At 37.4% G+C, this 23933-nt stretch overlaps 1 protein-coding gene across 1 annotated transcript in view; it reads right to left on the reverse strand.

Moving 5' to 3' along the window:
• CDH12 (cadherin 12) overlaps nt 1-23933 on the reverse strand; it is a 630395-nt gene that overhangs the window by 453526 nt on the left and 152936 nt on the right. The gene's annotated exons all lie outside the window — the stretch shown is intronic.

A 23933-nucleotide genomic window follows, 5' to 3' on the forward strand; every position in this document is an offset into this window, starting at 1 on the left:
TGAGCTAGACAAATTAATTAGCTTCCGTTCTAATGAGATTCCCACTGTTAAATACCGTGTTACTGTTTCTGGGTTCATAGCTCTAATAACGAACTTTATAATAAGTTTTGTATATCATGGTTAGCTAGCTGCCTTGGGAACCTAGTAACTTACCGATTTTCTACCAACTACAGTGCAGGAAACACTGTACTAAATTAATAGTATGTTGTTCTGCCATTCATATTCTTAAACTACAGTATACTTCCTTTTCACTTAGTGGTAAATTACATCACAGATTGATTAAAATATAGAAACAAGAAAAAATAGTAAAATATAAACCAGTACAAATTAGAGAATAAAATATCAAGAATATATCCAAGACCATAAGCAAAGCAACTAGGAAATATAAGGTCAATTGTGTAATTCATCCAATATTTAAGTGAATTTATAAATGAACTACAGATGCATCTTCTGAGGCGGGAGACAAATGGCTATAGAACTGAATGAGAACGTATGGGAGAACAAAAGGCTTGAAGAACACTGAGAAAAGAACACATTTACTTAAAAGCATCAAATCAAATACAGCCTAGGCAAGTGGCAACAGACAATCATCACCTGAGAGGATTAGCTGGGGATTACGTGAAAGAATAAGATACTCTTATTTAAGTTTTCAGTGTTTTCTGCCTGTATGACAATGCTAATCATCACATACCAGGAAGGCCAGGTACTCATTAAGAATGGTCTGGGTTATGGCACAGAAAGAGCTATTCTGTCTGGATTATATCGGTGGCACTATTTTGTGATAAATTTAAGGAGCTCAAGTCTTTCTTAATAGTGTCACATTATCTGCCAGTTACTGACTGATGTAAAATCCACAGAGGTCAGTCTAGAGTATTTCTTCAGAAATTCCCCAATTCCGGCTGATGTTGCATGCAGAGAGGGTAAGAATGATGTGTCAACTTTCTAGATTTTCTGTTTTTCCTTTGTTTACTGACAATGCACTATAAAGTTGCTGAAGACCTAACTGGTAGCTATTTTGTAATAATTTCATTTGAATTTATCTAAATCAAGAAGTTGGCAAGTGAAGTCAGACATTTTTTTTTCCCATGCAAAGTTAAAATCACAAAAATATGTGGAACATTTAGCAGCATTGCTGGTCTCCTCTAACATTAACCAATTTTCTGTTATTTCTGAGGAATTCATGAATGTTGACAACAGGGATGATGACTTAAAGAGGAAGTTTAAGTTCATGCCCACTTGCGAACAAGAGAAGGGATCAGTCTCCTACACATTCATAGAAACTGCCAACTTCAGCTGTTTTCCTGATTCTTTATTTCTAGAGAGGTGGACGTCCTACCCCACCTTGCAGTAAGTCAGACTTCCAGTTCACATGTATTCACATGCAGCAGTTAAGCAGAAGAGTGAGATGTTGTTTTTGTACAAAGATGCTTGATATTACAACTACTCAATATAAAAAAAAGTTAGAAGAAATTTAAAATTGCTTGATTCAATGAGAGCCTGAGGGTCTCCCTGAGCCTAAGCACAGGCTGCTCCAGCTAGCTGGACTGAAAACTAGGTGAAACTCAGCCCAAGGAGGCTACAACTCGTATTGTCTGGAACAAAAGAGAACAAGTGCAATGTTGAGGCATGTGGGCTGGTAACTGGGCCCTGAAGTGAGGTTAAGATAACTGAGGAGGGCAAGAGAAACTCTTGAACATCACGTGAGAATCTGCTGGACACAAGAGAGGCCAGAGCAAGAAATTAATAAAAGTTTCATGTAGTGCTGTGAGGAATGGATGGGTTTCACAAACGGTTCAAGGGCGAGTTATGGGAAGAACAGACACACTTCATGGATAGCTGAATGGGGAGCGTTGGAAATCTTTTTGGGAGCAGAGTCTTGCTAAGCCAACAGAACTTTGGTAAACATCCCAAGACTACAATGACTCTGAGATTACTTTAGGTAACACCAGAACTACCAAAATGGGGAACAGATGTAGCAACATTAGCCCTAAAGGGAAAAAAGAAATTGGGAGCAGGCTGGGTTTTTTTTTTTTTAAAAAAAAAAAAAAAAAGGCAGTGAAACACAATTCTGAGCTGTATGTGGCATTTATCCTCTCCTGTCAATTTATGCTTACATCGTAATCTACAGTATTTAGCTTCACTTAAATACTTTTTTGCATTTGGGTGTCTCATAGATGCGTAACTTGCCCTGTTCATTATTTATTATTTATCAAACAGGCAATAAAAACTCCAAAGAGAGCAGTTATTGAGGCTTTTCATAAAACAAGGACTTGATCTTTTTTCTTTAAACTGATTATCCAGCTCTTAAAGTGATTGTAATAAGTTTGCCTTTTATAGATTATTGACCTTGTTTACTTTCATTTCATTGATAACCCATTATCATATATCATGGTAACATAATTGCTGATCATGCACACTTCACGCAGAACCCTGCCACCTCTAGCCTGCAGGTAAACAAAAGGATGCCGGGAGCCTTGTGAATGCTTTTCACTTACGAATAACAGTTGCTCAGAAGCATGGTAAATTGAAAGACCGAATTACTGACCTGGCCAACGCACAACACTCCCAAGGGCACCTGTACAAACACTCCAGCTTTAGGTACCTGCAAGAAATCTGTTTTATCCTGCCACAGCTCCAACTGGTGATACACATGGCAACGGGAACTCGCATCACCTTTCACAGGCTTGATGCTGGCATTTCAGCCATTAAACTGATGACTCACACTAGTATCTACTATAATTTTGGCAGCCTTAAAACAAAATTTATCTATTCTGTTTCAAATAGCTCTTCTCAATTGTGGACCGTGTCCACAATTTCTGTTAAAAGAAAGCTGATGTTTTAACAGTCTAGTAATGAATTGCTTTTTTCAGAGCAATACTAAGTTTTCAGCATTCTTTTGTTTTCTGAGAACTTGAATTTCAAGTTCATTTAGAATTGTTTCCCCACACGGTTTTTGATCATCACAGTTATGCCTTCAAGAACTATACACAGGCTTTTATATCTCTGCTCATTTCCTTAAGTAATACAGCAACAAAAACATCAATAAGGAAATTAAGTTCTTCCTCCCCCCCTCCAAGAACAGAGAAAGATGCAACATGTAACTTTTATTGTTACTACTTTTTACAACTGCTATTTTTACACTGAACAAAATAAAAGAATTGGTCCTGTATTTCATGTGCGGAAACTGCATTTGTTAGAGAATAATGGCAATAGGCATTAAAGAATTTTATTACTGAACAATATTGGTGCATGATCCATTTCTGGCTGTACACGCACTTGGTTTTGTAGTGGTGGTGTGGGAGACTTAACTGGTTATTTATTGGGTGGAAAAAAAATTAGATTTAAATCTACCTTAATGAATACAAGTTGTAAATGAAAAGAGCTGTGGTAAAAGAACATGAGAATTAGCAAAGAGATATCTAATAATAGTCTTTGACATTTGCAAAGTATATGAACTTACAGTATTCTTCATCAATATGCTCCATCCCATATATTCATATTCATCCAACTTGTATCAGAAGAACAAACAAAACTGCAGACAGATCTGTGAACTTTTCACAGTTGTTTGAATCAGCCTCATCCTTATATTACAAGTCTCGCTGCCAACAACCACATAAATAATAACAGTTACAGTAATATTTTGTAATCTCCCCCTTTACCTTTAGTGAAGAGCACTATGCTGTGTAGAAAAGTGACAGGGTACTCCACATCCCCATTATACAGATTAAGTAGCAAATTGAAAGCCCTTTACATAGTCTAAGTAAATTTACTTCTCCAGTTCCTAGTTATAATTTCTACTAATTTTTAATTATTATTTTTGCAGTTTTGCATGAAAGAATCCTATTAATCTTACTCTTATCTCATGCACCTAAAAAAACAAATAAGCTAATATAGCCAATATTTTATCTGCCACACAGAAGGTGAAACAGACTCATTTCTGAAATGTGAAAGCTATTTGCTACTTCCTGCAAATGGAGTCACCAAGACCGAAATTACTGCTAAAGCAATATGATATTATAAATAATCACATTTTATTAAAAAAATAATATCAGGGAATGATTCAGTTAATAAATCTCATCCCTAAAAGTCAAGATACAGGAAGTATTGATCAGTTTGATAGCAGAAATTACAAGAGATGTTACCCCCGTTTACAATTGTTTTGTTACATTTTCCTTTTCTTACAAGAAAATCAGACAATTTATTATTTAACAATATATTTTGATATAGTGAATGCCTATTTTATATCATAAATCTACTCCTAAAATAATTCTTTTCTAGATAATTTGAATTCATCACTTTGATCCTATGAATGCTACTAGTAGGGAGGAGGCGGAGGGAAAGACTATAGAATATGAGCAAAAATTTTCCCAAAACGATCAAGCAATTTTAAGATGTCTCAAGTTAGGCATCAAAATATATCCAGCATGGAGGGAACTGACACTCAGTATCATTTAATTTTAGTAGCCCAATAAATATTTAAAATAAATTGAAAATTCCAGATAGATGCCAGTATTCACACTGCAGCTTGGTTTCCAAATTATAGTTAGAAGCTTTGTTTTTCTGATACTATTTGGCTATCATTCAGGTTAGACTTGATGATAGGTTATGTGATAAAGAAAGATCATCTCCACACATGCAAAGGAGCTCAGAGCAACAACAGCAGGAGTAGGAGCCCGAATAATACTCTGCCCAAGTTGCTCCCAGGCCCATCACATAGGCCACCAGCCCATCAAAGGCCCATCTCCACAAGCCCAGAGGAACACAGGGATGCACAAATGCAGGTGGGAACCTAAACCAAGGACTCCCAAGGAGCAAACACCCTGTCTGGGCCCCTCCCAGGGCTGTCCCAGCAGAGCCTCAGCCCCATTGTTCAGACGTGAAACCCATCACCAGAAGTCAATGGAGCAGCTCTGAAGATCACCTTTTGGATGGAGGTAGGGAATCATTGCTCAGGGGTGTGGGACACATTATGGGATGCAGGAGAAGAGCATTTGGGGATTCCATGAGACTTATTATGGGATGTTTAGGGGAAGAAGAAAAGGTGGGGAAAAGGAGAGATCAACGTGGTTTGAAAAGGAACAAACATGGGAAAGTAGAGGGATAGGGGGATGAAAGGGGCTGGTCGTGTGTAAACATGTGGCTGGTCAGTACGCTTATCTGGCCATGCTCTGCCTCTGCTCAGCACAGTCTGTCCCCTCTTCTTATTAGGCTCTATTTCTAACTTTTTCCTGGGTGAGGGACTCTATCTGTGTGCACATGGGGGGGGGAGGGTGAGTGCACCAACTGGAGTGGGACCAGGGGTCAGAGACCCATGTGCCCATGGTGCCAGAAACCAGAGCTAGTGCAGGTGTGCAAATGAGTGTGTGAGCAGCTGCAAAGATCAAGCCAGATCGAGCTAAAATGGGACCTCTATTTGCTAGTACTGAGGATTTATAAAACCTTTTTCCAGTCAAGCTTCTAGAAACCAGGAGAGTCTCAAACAATGAGTGAGACTGAACTCTGCAGCAAGATGACAACTTAAGCAATGTATAACTTTGAAAATGTAGTAGGAAAAGATAGAGACATGAATTCACTGGGCTTCCATCTTCAAAGCAGCTCATGAATTAAATAGTGAAGTTAATTCATAAAGGTATTTAAGTGAACCTGCTTTATGTGTTTGAAGAAAGGATTAACTGAGCCCAGTTTCCTACCCCTCCCCGCTAGCTGTCTTTCAGCAGGGTGTCACCCCTCTCCTCATGCAAGGGGACAAGAGGTACCAAGTTGGAGAAGAGGGCATTGAGACCAGGGGTGACAGAGACTAGCTGGCTGCCTAACTGTGTTAATAATCCCAGCCCATTTTCACGAAATGTCAGCGAGTACTGTGAGAGCAATAAGCTTCAAGATTCAAGCTCAATTAAAGCACATTTAACACAGATGTTGCTACTAGCAACACAGTAACACCGTCATTGTAGCCTCTCCTGTCAAGGTTACTACTGCCAGTCTTTCAAAATGTAGCATATGATCTATTCCTTGAACATATAAATTATCTTTGAATATACAAATCATATGCAGATTTTGTACTTACTGTGCAACCAGGCAGCAGAAAGTAACTTTTCTGCAAACAGATTTCTTTTTCTATGCAATTCCTTCGCTCTGGACATTAATTTTATGGGGAGTAAACAGGCTCAAAAAAATCTTTAATGAGTTCTATTAAGCAGTATTTAACAACACTGATTTTTTAATAGGATTAAGATTAACATATTGTTGCACTGCTTTTCATTCTCTTCAAATGGTCTGAGTGCTTTAATATACATGGATACTTTTTCAGACTGCCTCCAGCACCTATAGTTCACATTTCACATATAATTCCTAGAGCTGCTGAGAGAAAGGACAGAGACAGATGCTTTTTACCCTGTAGGATATTCAAATGAGTAGTTGAAGAGGTCGGAAACAGAGCAGGTCCAAATGCCTTAGCCATTTATCTCCTAGAGCTACAACAGGTAAAACAACATTTTTGTGTACCATACTGTCAGCAGTTATCCATCTTCTACAAACTTCTTTCCCTTAAGCAACCAATTCAGATTTTTAAAAACGAACACCCAGAAACACATTTTTTTGGTATGAATTTGCATTAGAAAGGGTGGACATCAGATGTATGCAGCTCAAGATTGGGCATACAATCTCTGTACACAATCAGTGATAGAGCTTTCTGACTTCTGTATATGCAACATTAGATCAACAGTAAGTGTATTTTTAAGTCTTCTTTCAAAATTGTGGGCTTGCAGTAGACATTTGAGTAAGCATGGTCCTCTGTCCATAGACTAATGAAGCTTCATTTGCTACAAGCGCGTGCCTCACTCCCCCTCATCCTCTCTTTCCCACAGTATTCTTATTTTTCTCCTTTTCCTCTGTGCTGTCTGAAGCCTTTTATTTTCCTTCCTCCCAACTCCTACCTTCTCTTTTTGGCTAGGCAGCCTAAAATAGGAGTCATATCCACATCCAAACCCCAGCAGGTACTAACTGCCTGCCTGGCACACCCACAGGCACACCCAGCTGCATCTTCTCTAGTGGTGAAAAGGCAGGCTGCATTCCGCCTGCTTTTCCTCCTTGCAGACAGAGAGGTGGACTCCTCTCCTGCTACCGAATTTCACAGGACTTGCAGGAACTCCTTCATTGCCTTCAGGCTTCTACTGCCTGACAAATTTAGGAGAAATTGGCCAATAGATTAAAAAGCTATCATAGATAACTGACAGTCATAGATTCTCTGACTGTATCAGGAAGCCAGTTAATTATTTAAAGTCATGCTGAAACAGAATCTCCTTATACACACACTCACACCAGAATTCTCTTAAATTGTATTTACATTAGTTACAGAGATGGCAGAATTGGTTACTTCTTTGTTTTTGTCAACTTGTAGTTTTAAATATCCACAGCCCACAAAGATCGTTTACCTCTGACAGGATTTTCTTCCTGAGTGCATGCGTCACTGGTTATAGTGTAGTACATATACAATCAGATTTCCATTACTTTGTACTGTAATTAAGGTTGTGTGGATCAATTACTAAATTAATTCCAGGGTTATAATGTTATCATTAAAGTCAGAGAATAATTCAGGGAATTAACAGATACTGGGTAGGTAACACTTCAGCCAAAATTGCCTTGACTGCTTTTCTCCCAACCTCAGCGCGATGAGTGCACCCTGAGTTTTCTTAAAACTAGTTTAACAAATTTAGTGGTGTCAGAAATAATAGGCCCACTCTGGCTTCAGGGTTTGGCTAAGCAACCACACAAATATATATTAATTGTTTTCATACTGGTTCGGTCCATCTACTGTGTTCCAGCTGCTGTTCCCCTGTGTTCATATCACAATAAAATTATAGGTAATTTTGTTGACTGGCAATGAATCTTCAAAATACACATTTAAATACGCTGATGTAATTATAACGCAAAACTATAGATGTGCTAGCCTGGTTCATTATACAAAGTTTATATATTTTGTCATTTCCCGTTCTCTTTTTTGAATTGTAACTTCTTACAGAGTGGACAGATTTACTAGTAGAAAACAACTCAGAGCAAGATGCAGTTACCAAAAGCAGTAAACTCAAAACATTCAAAAATAAATCTAGTTAACATAATTTTAATTTGAAAAATAATTTAAAGGCAATATTAAAATGTAGACAAACAAAACAAAGGAAAATAAATCTTCAGAAAGAATAAACTAATTACATAGGAAACACTCTCCATCTGATGTTAACCTATGCTAATATTTTTCTTTTTTCCTGATTAGAACAATGTCAAGTACTTCTCCAACTTTTTTACAGTACTACAATTGACATAGGGATGACTCAACCACATTAAAGAGACTTTATATTTTAACATTAATCTCCCCATCTTTCATCTGTTCTACTTATAAGTATAAATGACTCTGTATTGTAAGAGTTGTTTGCCACACAATCAGAAGAAACCTCCAAACTCCATCTCCCAGAAAACAATTTTATGTCTCATTCAAACACATTTTTTCTATACAGTCTTAATTCTGCCTTTAAAGCCAATTATAGTAATCTAATGATAGAATAATCTTTATCTAATGGTAGAATAAGTTTTTTTTTTTTTTCATCTTGGAGAGGTGTCCAGTGTAATTACCAATACTAACATTACTGTAAGAATTTTCAAAAGGATATCACCTAACATTTCTTGGCTCAAAGAAGTTGTATGTATTGCATGGGATTAAGCAACATACATTTCCATTTTGTGATTGGGATACTATAGATTCAGCTTTTTTAATTAGTCTTATTTAGCCAATTTGTGATTACCTGGATTACTATTGATTTCCTAGACTGAAAGGCTGCATATGCAGGAGATTTCAGCAACAATACATAGCATCTTCAGAAAATTAAAGGTATTTAGTCATTTTAATTTGTTGTAAGTTTCTTTTGTCAGAGCCTATATTAGTTTCACGAAATCTTATCACTCATTATAAACCCCTGGTTTATAGCAAAGCAGAGTCAATAATCAACTGTAGCAGGAGAAATCAAAGAAAAAATAATGGACACGGTCCCCAATTTGGCTTGGGCTGAGCCAGACAGTACAAACTAAAACAAACACAGAAGTCAGGAAAGATCATGACACTGATCATTAATTCTTTGCTAGTTTTGCATCTAATGCCACAAGGCAGAGACAAATAATATCCTCTGAAGAAATGTCTGGTACTAACGAAAGCTGTTCATGGAGTACAAGAGAGACAGCATCACTTGAGAACATTTTTTCCTTTCAGCCTTCTCCCCCTTAGACCCTGGTCTTGCTAACTTCTCCAAAACAACAGATCAAAGCACCTATGGGTAAATGATGAAATGTGAGGCAATCCAAATATCTCAAAGCAGCGGCTTATATGTTTAGGCCTAACAGCAGCTGGTAAAGCAGGTAAATGCAATTTAAAAAGAAAAAGTGAAAGGTTAAGTAGCTACAGCTTTGAAAGTGTTACTCACACTTCTATGTCCATGTAGTATCTGCTGGCAGAAATTTCTTCTACTGTATTGGCGTAAGGTACTACAAGGAAAGGAAGTAAGAAGCTAGCTGATTGCTCCCTCTGGTTTAGCAAGAGTATCACAATGGGTTAATTCACAAGTTTCTCCATCCAGCAGTTCACTTTTTTGCATCTGAGACAAGAAATCCAACCAGCTGACATAGTTGCATCTGCGCCTTACCTACATGATAAGCTAAAGTCAGTAGGGCAGTAAGAGCTAGCTTGTACCACCTCAGCTTTCCATCTTAGTTGACCCCAGAGATCTTTAGTCTAGAGAAAGAGAAGCATAGCCAAAAGGACAAGTCTTCCTACTGTAAGGCTGATGGGACAGTCCTTATCGCAACACATGTGACTTGAGGGCAGGCTTAGATACACAACTTAGATTAGACATGAACATTTAGGCTACCAACATCAGGTGAGAGGGGAATCCCACAAAAATGGCAAGTGCAAGACAAGACATCTTCCCTTAGGAAGCCTAGGGTTCTGTTATCAACATCTCCCCACGGGATCAGCAGCCAACCAGCCATGTTGGGTAAACAGGAGCAAGGTGAGAAGGAAGAAGCACAGTTCAACTCAGGATACTTTTTACAGGCATAGGCTGTTCACCCTTATCCCTAGGAACTTTAACACAGCCTGGTAACTCAACTGCAGAAGTCAGTACAATTTCTTAAACTTCTCAGATCAGACAGCCAACACCACAGTCTAATACACAGAGATTTCACGCTCTCCAAGGCCACAGATGCATAAATTAGTAAGCAGATGGGGAAACAGCCCAAATTATGCTTTTTAAACTGTTAATCCCAACAATACTCCAAACTACATAACACAGATTTCAATTGTCTTCTATTTTTAATAACGACTAATATCAAGTAATGAGCAAGAAATATATAGAGAAGTCAAATCATCAATTCTCCTCTTTGAAACATTACACATAAAAGAAGACTTTTAAACTGTTTTACCCAAACAAACAAAAGGACACTGGACTGGTCATCATGACATGAGAGAAAAAGACAGAGAGAAAGTGTACATGCGCACGTGTGCATATGTGTGTGTATATATACACACACATATAAGTATAGCTAGCACATTGTTCAAAAGAAATGTTAGACACTTGCTTTATGGCTTTGACATAGCACAAGACAATAATCTGATGTGCCATAGCCAAAGAAAAGTCAAGTTTTTGCCATGCGTTTTTGTGGTTGTGTAGAACAGGCAGCTACTGCACTGTGCTGTTATGCTCAAAGATCAGCACTGCTACGTTGCTCAGCCATCTAAACTCATCTTCAGAAAGTTTAGATTATGTGACACTAAAAACAATGACAGAGCCTGCTGAACCAACGTGTACAACTGTACTGCACTCTGGCCAAGAGTGAAGAGGGAACACAATCACAGTGAACTACTTGAGAAAGTGATGAGGGTGCTTATGAGGGAAAGCAAAGCTAGATTTAGCAGTCCTTTATTAGGTCCTCAATCCTTTCACTTTGCTATCCTACAGAGGATTTTCTTCTCTTTTGCTCAGAGCTCTTCCTTAGGCTTCAACAAATCATCTGTTACAACTGGCCAAATATTTAATCCTGTGGGTACCAGCATAGATGCACTATCTATAGGTATTATATTGCCTGCCTCATCAGCTTGTAAATTCAGCAAAAAAGTAGTTATTATCTTCCAAAAGTTAGGTGTCTGCAATGCCAACTGGCACAATGATACATGTCTGGTATTTTATATAAAACAAATGAGGGAGAGGTTTAGTATATACATAATACATATGTATTCCCACATATGTATCCCCATAAAAATATACGTATAAATAAATGTGTGCGCACATGTAAGCATCCAGTTAGGAATCCTTACAGGCAACAAATACTTTTCGCACCTGTTATTCAGGCTCCAATTATTCAGCAATATTACCAATGCATAAAAAATGCTAATACCACTATTACAACAAATGACGCTGAATGGGTATGGTGGCAAACATAGTTCTGTGTTGTCGTCAGCGCAAACATGCTTTTCTTATCCTTTTACCACCACCAAGCACAAGAAGAACAGAGCTGGTTACCGTCACCCAAGCTACACAACACCCTTTTCAAATGGCATAGTTCTGTACTATAGCCACAGTATAACCAACCACTCTGAACTACTAGCTATGTATTATGCATATATTTAATAACATTCATCTGCTAAATGTATCAAGAAAGAGACCAGGCTTTTTTTTCACAAATCAAGGAACTGGTGGGCTAGGTCTTATATGAAGTCAGATATTTTTGATGAAAGATGATCTTTGGGATCTTTTCTATTGAAGCATTGCATGGAAAAATATGGAAAAGTGCTTATTGGAAAAACAAGTGTAATGAATGTGTGACAAAGGTTGTCATCCTTAGCAATATGCTCACAAATGTGATAGCCATATACTTTAATATATCCTAGTTATATCAATATACTATAGGTATACTGGGTATATACCTTAATATTAAGTATGTCAAGACAGGCTTTGGATGGGCCTTGTAATATTTGATCTGTGAGCAGAAATGATGTGATCTGGGTTTTTTTTTTGTATTACAAGTCTGACTGTGAATTGTAGGCCAGGTTCATGGTACAAATATCAGCATCAAGGAGATTTTTTCCACTTATGAGGTGCATATAGCTACTCTATCACAGTATCTTCAGCATTCTGTAATCATCTATTAGGTCCTTCTTGAGAACTATTGGGGAAAAAAAAAATTAGTTTACCTTCTGGTTTCCATACAGTAGAAAATGACTTAGCAAAGCTACTTTCTACCATAATTTTAAGGGAAATAAAGGAAACTAAGGTGATGCTTTTAAACTACTGTTCATTGGCAGTTTTGAGCATAAATCCACATATGTTCCTAGGAAGCTATTCACACGAAAAAGCTGGTATTTTCCGTTAAAAAAAACCAACAAAAACAAAACAAAACACACACACAAAAAAAACCCCACACCACATCTTAAGGGTCTGCTCTGCATAACATTAAGAAAAAAAAAAAACCTAAGTGTATTGGATGAACAGTGATCACATGAGTTTGAAGATCAGCAGTTACTTCAAGCTTGATTTCTGCCAAGCCCGCAAACACATTTACACAACTTACTCTGAAATGTTTTCCTCACTAATAGGTCTGAAAAATTCCACCCACTCTAAAGAAATCTTTTTAAATGGTAAGATAGGGCAGAATTTGTTTTCTTCGTATTTATAACCATGGTAAATAGCTCATGATAAAATTTGGTTCTTAAGCTGTATAATTCACAACAATTTTGCAAGGTTGTCATGAAGCATGTAGGCACACACTGAAAATGTCAGAGAATGTGATTTTTCCTTCCGAAATGAAGCATATGGCATTTAATTTTACCTAGTACACATCTTGAAACAAGCATATAAATTATTTGGTATGTGTGCACATTATAATACAAGTATAAAGACACTATGTTTAGTAAGGTTTATGTTCTTGTGCATATTTCCAGCACCTGTAGTTGGATAAGCCAGGCATGGTGATGACCATGGAAATTAGCAGAATTTCCTCTCTACATTAAGATTAATCTTAATTCCTATTATTATGCAGGAACAGCAGTATTTAAATTCTGTCTACAAAAAGATTAATTATTTTCCAGTTATTTGTGCTCATTTCAGCAGCTATCAGTTTACCCCATGTTTACTACTACTCAATTACTTCATAAACAGGAAATTCAATACATTTATATCAATTATTATTGTGACGATGAAATATTACTTATTCTCACTGTTACACTTCATGAGGCGATGCTTTTGGCTCTGCATAATTATTAGCAGTTTGACAATAATTACATAACTTCAATGAACAGTGAAGAAGTGAGCTTAATTCCTTTATTTTCTCTGACTTTTTTTGCAGATGATAGAATTCCATGTCTTGAACTATGACCTGCATAGTTCAATATGTAATTGCCTACACAAGCAACTAAACATGCTGAAAAAATCCTCTTTAATTTTCTGTTTATAATCATCTGTTTTGCCAACTGATTTTTTTTTAAAACTTCACATAGAATTTTCAAAACTTTTCCTTATAGCAAAAGCAAAAATAAGTGAAAAAAACTGTAGCTTCCTCAAGTCCAAAATACATGAAGCAATCTAATATTCACAGTTTCTTGAATCATACTATGCAGACATTTGTGGATTTCAATTCGCTCTCACAAAATTTATTTTTAAAACTTTACCATGTAATCATAGCAAGAATGTGTTATTCTGGTAGTTTAATATTAGAGAAAGAAAATATCTTGCCAACTCACCAATCATTTACACCTGTGAGTAAGCAGTGCAGTAGTAAAAAGAGAGGCAGTGCTGGTCAGAATGTTGTAGCATTCATCACCGACTCCCATAGGGATGGGCATCAAAACTGCATGTATTCTTTTCGATCATTTTAGTCAGCTGTCAATGACAGTTGACCAGACTGGGGCCCTAACAATAGCAACCACCACCACAAGGCTGAATATTAAGCAGCTTCTGACAAGGGAAAATGCAAGAAAAACATATGCAGCCTAGGATTATGAGCAGAAAACATATATAGCTGCAGATAAAAGAGGAGACATTAGTTATACCAAAAGAAAAAAAGTGAGAAATATGAAACTATGAGCACCTGGTATAGCACTGACACGGTTCATTGTTCACTGACATCAGACATTGTTCCTGGCTTGGGGGAACTTTTAGAATTTGGCTGTATTTGAACTACCGTCAGCTGTGTTTTGGAGTCACATAAAAACACCTTATGTGCTTTACAAATATACTCCCTGAAGCAGTCATCAAGGGCTGAATTTTTTTTCCCCTTTTAATTTAATTAGTGACAATAAGGAATATGAATGGCACTTGAACAGTTAGCTTAAAAACTAACATTAAGAGTTGAATAAAACTTAGCACTTTGCAAGGCAACATGATCCAGTGCAACTGTCAGTGGCAAGAATATCTCAAACAAAAAAAATAAGCTTATAAACAAAACCAAAGAGTTTCCAATTCTCTTGCTGGGGAAAAAGACCACCCAACACTAAAAGCCCCCCAAAATCCAAACCCTTGAATAGTTTCTAGAGCCTTAAAACCTAGAAAGGAGCTTAAGTTGTTGCACTAACTTTGTTTCAATATCAATATTCCTAAACTAACCCTGTAATTTTGAGGTTTAGCTTCCTCTCTGCTCCACTTAAGCTTGAACATTACCACCATGCTCTATATACTTAGGTGTTTTCTTGCATCACAGATCAGCGTTGCTAATTAGTAGTTGCATCTTTATGAAAGTTGCAGAGTATTTCAATATTGTTTTATGTGAGCAGCAAGCAAAAGGTGTGGGGAAAGAGAATCTGATGCAATAAATAGGGTTCCTTTATATCAAAGCATGATTACACACAGAAATTCAACCATTTATTCTATGTTTCATTACAAGTTCCTCTTGTAATTCCTCTTATATTTCCCTTATATTTGCCTCCTTACAACAGTTGAAGGTAGACAGCTGGAGAAAACCAAGCCCTAAGTATAAAAGTCTTGACAGAGACAGAAATATTCTATCAACATCATCTCATTTAGCCCAAAAAGAAGAAAACTTAAAAGTTAAAGATTCAAGGTAAATTACCAAAATCTGTTGAGTTTTGGCTCTTTCAGAAGTCTACGGTAAGCAAGATTCATCATTTAAACATGGTTCTGTAAAAATCAGTTGGTTCCCTGATAAAGGATAGCAATTTTACAGTATTTTTTGCACCACTTAATGATTTAAAATTACCGGTGGGAAGAAGAGAACCATCAGAAGGTCAACATTAACTATAATTAGTAAGAAGAATAATAAGAAGGCACTCTAGCATAAATACAACTGTCAAGAGAAATAAAAAGAAGTCAATATGAATGTAGGGATTTATGAAGAGAAATTAAATGTAAAACAAAAACAGTTTTACAAATAGATTTAGCAAACAATGATCTTATCACTGATAAAATCATGAATATAATGTCTGGCTCAACAACTACTAGTGAACTGCAATTCAGATTAAACAATTGGTTTGCATATGCAATTTTATTATTTAACAGATTGCTAGAGTAATAAATTGTCCTTTTAATTTGAAAGATAGTATCTTATAAATTCGACGTTATGATTACCCTTGTTTTGGGCTCAAGAAGTTTCAGTAATTCTATTGTCACAGAATTGGCGGCTCACGGCTTAGACAGGTGTACTCTTTGCTGGGTCAAAAACTGGCTGGACGGCCGGGCCCAGAGAGTTGTGGTGAATGGAGTTCAATCCAGTTGGCGGCCGGTCACGAGCGGTGTTCCCCAGGGCTCAGTACTGGGGCTGGTCTTGTTTAATATCTTTATCAATGATCTGGATGAGGGGATCGAGTGCACCCTCAGTAAGTTTGCAGACGACACCAAGCTGGGCGGGAGTGTTGATCTGCTCGAGGGTAGGAAGGCTCTGCAGAGGGACCTGGACAGGCTGGATTGATGGGCCCAGGCCAGCTGTATGAGATTCAACAAGGCCAAGTGCCGGGTCCTGCACTTCGGCCACAACAACCCCATGCAGTGCTACAGGCTTGGGGAAGAGTGGCTGGAAAGCTGCCCAGCAGAGAAGGACCTGGGGGTGTTGGTCGACAGCCGGCTGAACATGAGCCGGCAGTGTGCCCAGGCAGCCAAGAAGGCCAATGGCATCCTGGCCTGTATCAGAAATAGTGTGGCCAGCAGGAGTAGGGAAGTGATCGTGCCCCTGTACTCGGCACTGGTGAGGCCGCACCTCAAATACTGTGTTCAGTTTTGGGCCCCTCACTACAAGAAGGACGTCGAGGTGCTGGAGCGTGTCCAGAGAAGGGCAACGAAGCTGGTGAGGGGTCTGGAGAACAAGTCTTATGAGGAGCAGCTGAGGGAACTGGGGTTGTTTAGCCTGGAGAAAAGGAGGCTGAGGGGAGACCTCATCGCTCTCTACAACTACCTGGAAGGAGGTTGTAGCGAGGTGGGTGTCGGTCTCTTCTCCGAAGTAACAAGCGATAGGACAAGAGGAAATGGCCTCAAGTTGCGCCAGGGGAGGTTTAGATTGGATGTGAGGAAAAATTTCTTTACTGAAAGAGTGGTGAAACATTGGAAGAGGCTGCCCAGGGAAGTGGTGGAGTCCCCATCCCTGGAGGTATTTAAAAGACGAGTAGATGAGGCACTTAGGGACATGGTTTAGTGGGCATGGTGGTGTTGGGTTGATGGTTGGACTCGATGATCTTAGAGGTCTTTTCCAACCTTAATGATTCTATAATTCTATGATTCTATGACATGATATTTGTTGGCTGAGCTGGTAAGACAAAAACCTAAAGTTTTATATCAAAGTTCTTCCTAAATAATTATTTCTGCCTTTGGCTGAGTTTCTTTTATGGTAACAGATGAAATGTATTACAAGTAACAACCTGAAAGGGGCCAAGCAGCCTCAAGAGTAGCAAAAAGAGCTTTCTTGTTGATTATATCTATTATGAACACGGTATTTAAATAGGACTTTGTTTTTAGCATATTCTGCAGAATGTTACTGAAGAGTATTGTTCTATATTCTTTAGCTGAGCAATTAAAAAAATTGTCAGGAATAATCTCATTTTCTGTTAGATTCCTAAAGCAGAGAACTGTAATTTACCTCTGATTAAATCTTACAGGACTTTTCCATGAGCTTGAAGCAATTTCAAATAAATAAATATTTCCAAGTATGAATATAACTTCAAAAGCGGATGCATCATATCCCTAAAGACATAATTCAACCCAAATAGTTAGATACTTGCCCAAGTGCTTTTTTTTTTTTTCCTTGAAAGAAAACAAGAACTCAGCATATGTTCTTACTGTATTTAACACTTGAGGTACAAAGAAGTGCAAAGTATATTTTTTTTGGTAGTGATGAAAAAAAGTAAGAGATTCAGTTTATGCAAGACAGTATCATTTTGTCCTTGCTAAAGTAGCTGTGAAAGTCAATGATAACATTCATATAGCCAAAAAGAGCTTTCTTCTTTTTAGAACAATGTACAGATTAGCCAGAACACCCATGCATCAGGCAGCAAATTGATCAGAGAATTGATTGTGCTCCAATTTAAAGGTCATGGTTCTTCCTACTTCACCTGAAATACTGCACACTAGTTAATTTCAAAGAAAGGATTCTGACCTTATTGTCGAGCCAGCATGGCGAAATTTATATTCCCAAGAGACTATAAAGGAAGCATGTTTATACTTCAGCCTGAGTCAGCAGTCTGACCTGGCAGCAAGGAATGTCAGCAGCATCGTGACCTGTGTTATCAGGAGGAGAGCCAGGAGGCTGAGGGGAGGGATTAGTCCCTCCTACTCAGTGCTAGTGAGACCATATTTAGAATACTGTGTCCAGTTTTGAACCCCCAGTACAAGGCAGATGTTGAACAACTGGGTCAAGTTCAGTGCGGGGAAACTAAGCCAAGCTCTTCCCCTGTGGGAAGGAGATCTTTGCAGAGGTAGACAGCTGGAAGACAAGAGGAAATTAACATGAATTGAAACAAAAAAGATTGCAATTTGATATAAAGGGAGGGGGGAAGAAATCACTATGGGGATAATTAAGCAGTGGAACAGGTTTCCCAAAGAGGTTGTGCAGTTTCCATCTTGTAGGTTTTCAAGACCTGGTCTCAATTCTGTGTTGATCCTGCTTTGAGCAAGAAGTTGGACTAGGTGACCTCCTGAGGCCCCTTCGAACCTGAACTATTCTATGATTGCAACGCAGAATTACATACATGTATTTTGGCAGAAATAGAGCCTTTGATTCTAGTGGTTTTCTAAAGTAATCTGAACATTCATTTTAACAGCCAAAGAGGCGTATGTACAGTCTCCCGTTACAAACTGCCTCCACTCAAGAAGTGCAAAGAACAGAAGAAAATCTTGAGGGCAAACAGCACGTGACTGGAATTTCAACCGACTCCCATTGCAGTGCTGCTAAACTAAAATGGGATTTTGTTGATTTCTTAGTTCAGCTGTTTCCTTTAAACCTATGCACATGCACACACATATTTACTAGTGTTTGAAATGAAGTGACACAAGCAGTTATACACACACGTATTACTAGCCAAGTCCTATTTTGCAAGAGATCAAGACATGTCACTACATACTACGTTTTTACTCCAGGCTTAATTCTCTTTTATGTTTTTCCCCTGTTGCACATATTCAAATCTCTTCCCACCAGCAACAGGACTCAATAATATAGCAGTATCGTCACGTTATTTCTCCATTACTAAGGTGACAAACGTGTTGATGAACCAGTCAGTTCATCAGGCTGTCTACAGTACTGTCATTAAAGCAAGTTAGTGAGTTAAGTCCATATAAAGAGGGGTGATACTCAGCCCTGAAGTTCAGGCCTAGGATACCGAGTCAATCCGTTATAAAAACAAAGGCAAGTTCAATCTGGATCAATGATCCCATCTTCACTCTATTCCAGTTCCAAATGTCAGAGTATGCTGTGAACCTGACACACACACTTTTCTACAAACTATACCTAATTTGTGCATCATAATAAAGCACAAATACTAATTTACGTGTTCATTTTCGACTCTGGAATCATGAGAAGTTATAGGCAATTTTGTAGTTGTAAGTAGACATTCACTTAGACTGGAGTTCAACAGAAGCATATATTAGTAAAACTACAAGACCAAATTAGTTCATCTAACTCACTTTAGATTCCTGGTAAAAAAAGGTATTTCATTCTGCACAGAATTAGCCCATGCGCAGATGAGAGTAGTGTCAAGAATGGAATCACTTATGTTGAGTTATAATTTCATAAGCATCCTTATCAATAACAAGGATGGGACCCTCTCAGCAGGCAAACAAGAAGGTTTGGCATCCTGGCTGTGAAGCAGTAAGTTATGTGCTACAAAAGCTCTGAAGTTAAATAAACAATTCCCAGAAGGTAACTGGGGGAAAAAGTCATTATTACAGAGAAGGTCTATAAGGAGGACACTGAATAAGTAAAGTTGTCTAATCATGCATGCTTCACTGATAAGAGAGACAATTACTATCAGATGAAAGACATCGACATTATATTGTTTCATTTTACAGCATAAGATTTTTCTGCAGTATGAGGGATCAGTGCCAGATTTATCTAAGTCTACTGATATAAGAAACCCCAAATCTGATTTCTTCCATTTTCTATTGCGTGGGTTGAAATTCAGAAGGAGTTACCTTATTCTCATTTACAGTCAAAATAAAATATCGGGAGCAAGTTATATGTCAAGAAAGCAGCTGACAGTAAGGCTTCCTAAAGCTGTAGCCAGCACCTCATTCTGACGCTAATTATACAGAGATGTCAGATTTCAGCAACTAAGCAACAAAACAGATTTGTGAGAAGAAGCACTGACTCATCTATCATGCCTCACTAGTGACTACAGCAAACAAAAAATCCAAAATATTTTAAAAGAAAAATTGAAAAAAAACCTTAATGTTACATCAGGCAGAAAGCAAGTGCGAGAGAATTGCTACTTTCTTTAAAAGATACTTTATTTTTTTTAGCGTAAGACTCAGCTTTGTGGCCTATCTTCAGTTTAGTTCTTTACTTTTCTGTGTATGTATCTACTATTTATTGTACTCATAATCCTCATTTATTTCCACGGAACTCCCTCTTCTTCTCACCTCACATAGTTTATGATATATGCTTGGAATAGGTTCTTCATTATCTTATGCCTATTTCTTTCCCTTTGACAAGCATGAGCTTTTTCTTAGTTGCTTATAGTTACTATTCTAGCTACAACTGTTACAACTATGCTTATGGAAAACATACGAAAAAAGTTTGGACTCCTAAGAGTTTGTTTATTTCCTCTTTCCAGGTAGGGCTGTTTCAGACCCTATCACACACTAGTTTCATTTGTTTGCCGTTCATTATGTTTACAGACCATAGACTGTTGCACAGAAACACAAAGAAAGTGAGAGGCAAAAAAAAAATTTCCACATTTTCAAAAAAACCCTTTTAATTTCAGGATTAGTGTCTAGCTTTAAGAAAGCAGACATATCATCAGCAAAACAGAAAACTGATTCTTACATCATTTATTTCTAATAAAAGCATTACAAGAACTTGCAAAACAAAAGCAATCCTAAGAACAAACCACTTGAAAAATCATGGTTTGCTGTTGCATGCTGTTTCAACTGGTTTGTTGGAAGAATTCATTGACTAAGTAATGGTTCCCAGGATTTTGGTACCAATTTTCTGGACTATTCAGCTATTTTAAAAAAGTACCATAGGTGCCATACAGACAGAAAGCGATTAGACCATTATAATGTGCTGCCATGTTAATGATGCAATTTGAAAACCGCCATTACAAACAGATTTATGCAACATACGTGAAAATTAACTTATACTAATGATTCACTTAGGAAAATTTCTAGCAGCCCATTATAAGAATTGCTGGTTCTTCATGGTACCTCTTGGATGGCGTTGGACAAGTAGTAACTTATGAACTAGGCAATCAACAGCATCAATGCACTTCCCAAAACCTAAGTTTTTACTGAAGATTCTATAAAGTGTTAGAGGAAAACTATGTAAGAAACAGGTAGCTGCTTAAGTCTCCAGTAAGGCTTAGACCACAAAAGATAAAAGTACTGTGTTTTTGTAGAAGAGTTCTTAGGAAAACAATTGTTGCCTGAACAGCAGTAGAAAGATCTTCCAATTTTTAGCCCAGTACCTTAAGGAAAACATCGTTTCTCATGCTGGCATCCTCCATAACCTTGAAATGGATTAATGTTGTTGAAGGAACTGTGCACAAGAAATCCACATTTTAACTATGTGTGTTATTTTAATATGCTTGCCTGGTTTCTAAACCCAACCCAAGGTCATAAGAACTTGTATATATTTGTACTTTGTGCCACTTAAATTCATCTGCTGAGAAGGTTGGTGTTTCTATTGCTTACCAGTTGGCCTTGTATCACGATTAGATTATTTATCTATTTTCCAAATCATTAAAAAAAAATATCATTAACATAATTTAATTCAGAAAGATTTTGTGCTGCTGGGTAAGACTTCAAAGAAACAGGCAAAAAAGGCTCTTCTCTTTCACAATGCACCACATGTACATGTGTCCAAATAATATTCTTTGAGATCCATTAATTGACTCTCCTGATAACTTAGATAATAATGAAGCATAGTTATAGTCTTTTTTGTACATTCAATACAATAATTTGACGATTCTTCATTAACTATCTCCTAATACATATCTGTAAATCTAATAATGGTCAGAGGACTGGAACCCCTCCCCTATGAAGAAAAGCTGAGAGAGTTGGGATTGTTCAGCCTGGACAAGAGAAGGCTCTGGGGAGACTTTATTGTGGCTTTTCGCTATATAAAGGGTGCTTATATGACAGATTGAAAGAGACTTTTTAGCAAGGCCCACAATAACAGGACAAAGGGCAAGAGTTTTAAACTGAAAGAGGGTAGATTTAGGGTAGATTTAGATTGGATATAAGGAAGAAATTTTTGTTTGTTTGGGTTTGGGGTTTTTTATTACTATTTTTGGGGCTTTTTTTGTTTTACACGATAAGGGTGGTGAGACACTGGAACAGGTTGCCCAGAGAAGTTGTGGATGTCCCATCATTGGAAGTGTTCAAGGTTGGCTGGACAGGGCTTTGAGCAACCCGATCTAGTGAAAGATGTCCCTGCCCATGGCAGGGAGGTTGGACTACATGATCTTTAAAAGGTAAAAGACCCAAACCATTCTATGATTCTAATTTAATTCCTTTTTGTTTATTCAGATCTTGTCAACATTTCTGTAGAGTACTCTACAGTATGAGCCTGAGGTATTTCCTGAGCTCCTTCAGTTAATGGTGATGGCATTTTTGTTCTATAGCTAGAGAATGAGACTGGTACATCCATAATCCAGTTTATTAGTCAAAAAAGCCTTGCAAAATAGTTTCTGTTTTCACACAGACCAAAGAAAAATGCAGTAGACATGTCCTAAATGGGCTAACCCATTATGACATGTGACTGATGACATGGTTATAAGAAAAAGAATAACTTTGTCCTTGATCTGAATATCATATGCTACTCATCAACATATCTGATGGCATGACCACTGCGTCTTATCTACACAGAATTGTTCCTTTGGCAAAAATAATGACATAAGACTAAATCAGCCAAGTCTAACTAGATATGCTATGTAAAAAAAAAAATCTCCAAGTGGTATTCATTCTTGTCTCAGGTATGAGAAAACTTAAATAATTGCATAGGAAACAGAAAAACCTATTCTAATTCATGTTATGGAATAAAAACTTTTTTTTAAACAAAATGCATCAGTAGTGATGGTGGGGGGAAATTTATCTGTATAATTACAGCTATGAAAGGCTGGACGAGTCTTAAGAGATGATCCTGTCCAATTCTGTACATTCCCTAACACTGAAGCAGATTTATGTATCCTACATACTTCAATTTTGCTAACCTTAATACAAGAGTTTTTCCATGGACTGATAATGTGAATCTTATTACATGGAGAGGACTGCCTTGTATGACTACTTCATATCCAAACACAACATTGCTTTGCCAGTCTCTTTGTTTACCTCTGGGAAGGCAAGTATATTTCTGTTTCCCCAGCACTCATTGTAAGTAGCAAACACTGGCAAAACTGCAGCTGGCCCTCATAGTCAAAGCATAGCTTATTTATGAAAGCAAGTGCTAGTGTGGAAACACGAGCTATGCTAAGTTATAAGCCACTCAGTGCATAAAATATACGGGGGGGGGGAAAGGTAATAGTGAGAACTGTTTCAACATTTAAGACTCAGAATGTTAAAAACTCATTTTTACAGGATAAAAGCTCATACCCAAGGGAAGGCAAGCAGTGAAAAATTAGAAAGCTCCATACCAGGTATGAGATGTGCTCTCTCAGCAGAGAGAGAGAAGAATCTCTGAAGACCATTTAATTTGTTAGAACCTCCATACAGGAATCAAAGCAGAAAACAACATAAAGTACATAGATGTTTTTATAAACTATCATTAAAGCTTGTAATTACATTTGTACTACCTGCTTTCCTATGCTGTTATCTTTGAAGTATATTAACACTAATTATTGGAATTTGGATCAGCTATGTACTATAGTACACAAGATCTCAGCTGAAAAAACATATATATGCTGCAAGCGGCTGTTTGAATATCCAAGTGCAATGCATCTCAGATTTGAATGACTGAGCAGGGAGATTGACCTTTTGAGATCTCTTCAAGACATCTCTTTATACAGTGCTCTCACTTTCTTTTCATTATAGGTACCACATCATCTTAAAATAAGTTTCTGAAAATGTTTTCAAAATATTTAATGAGATATGAGAAGAAAAAAAAAAGAAAGTATTTTAAAGGGGTGTAATACTAAGTTGCAGAAATTGTGTTGTGATTTAAGCATAGTTTCCAGAAAATTCTAACAAACCATCTAAATATTATAGTAAAGTTCTCTGTAAAATTAAGTGCTGTAAGAATTTTACAACTTC

The sequence above is a fragment of the Aptenodytes patagonicus genome, chromosome 2 (genome assembly GCF_965638725.1).
Source record: "Aptenodytes patagonicus chromosome 2, bAptPat1.pri.cur, whole genome shotgun sequence".
In the NCBI taxonomy this organism is placed as follows: Eukaryota; Metazoa; Chordata; class Aves; order Sphenisciformes; family Spheniscidae; genus Aptenodytes; species Aptenodytes patagonicus.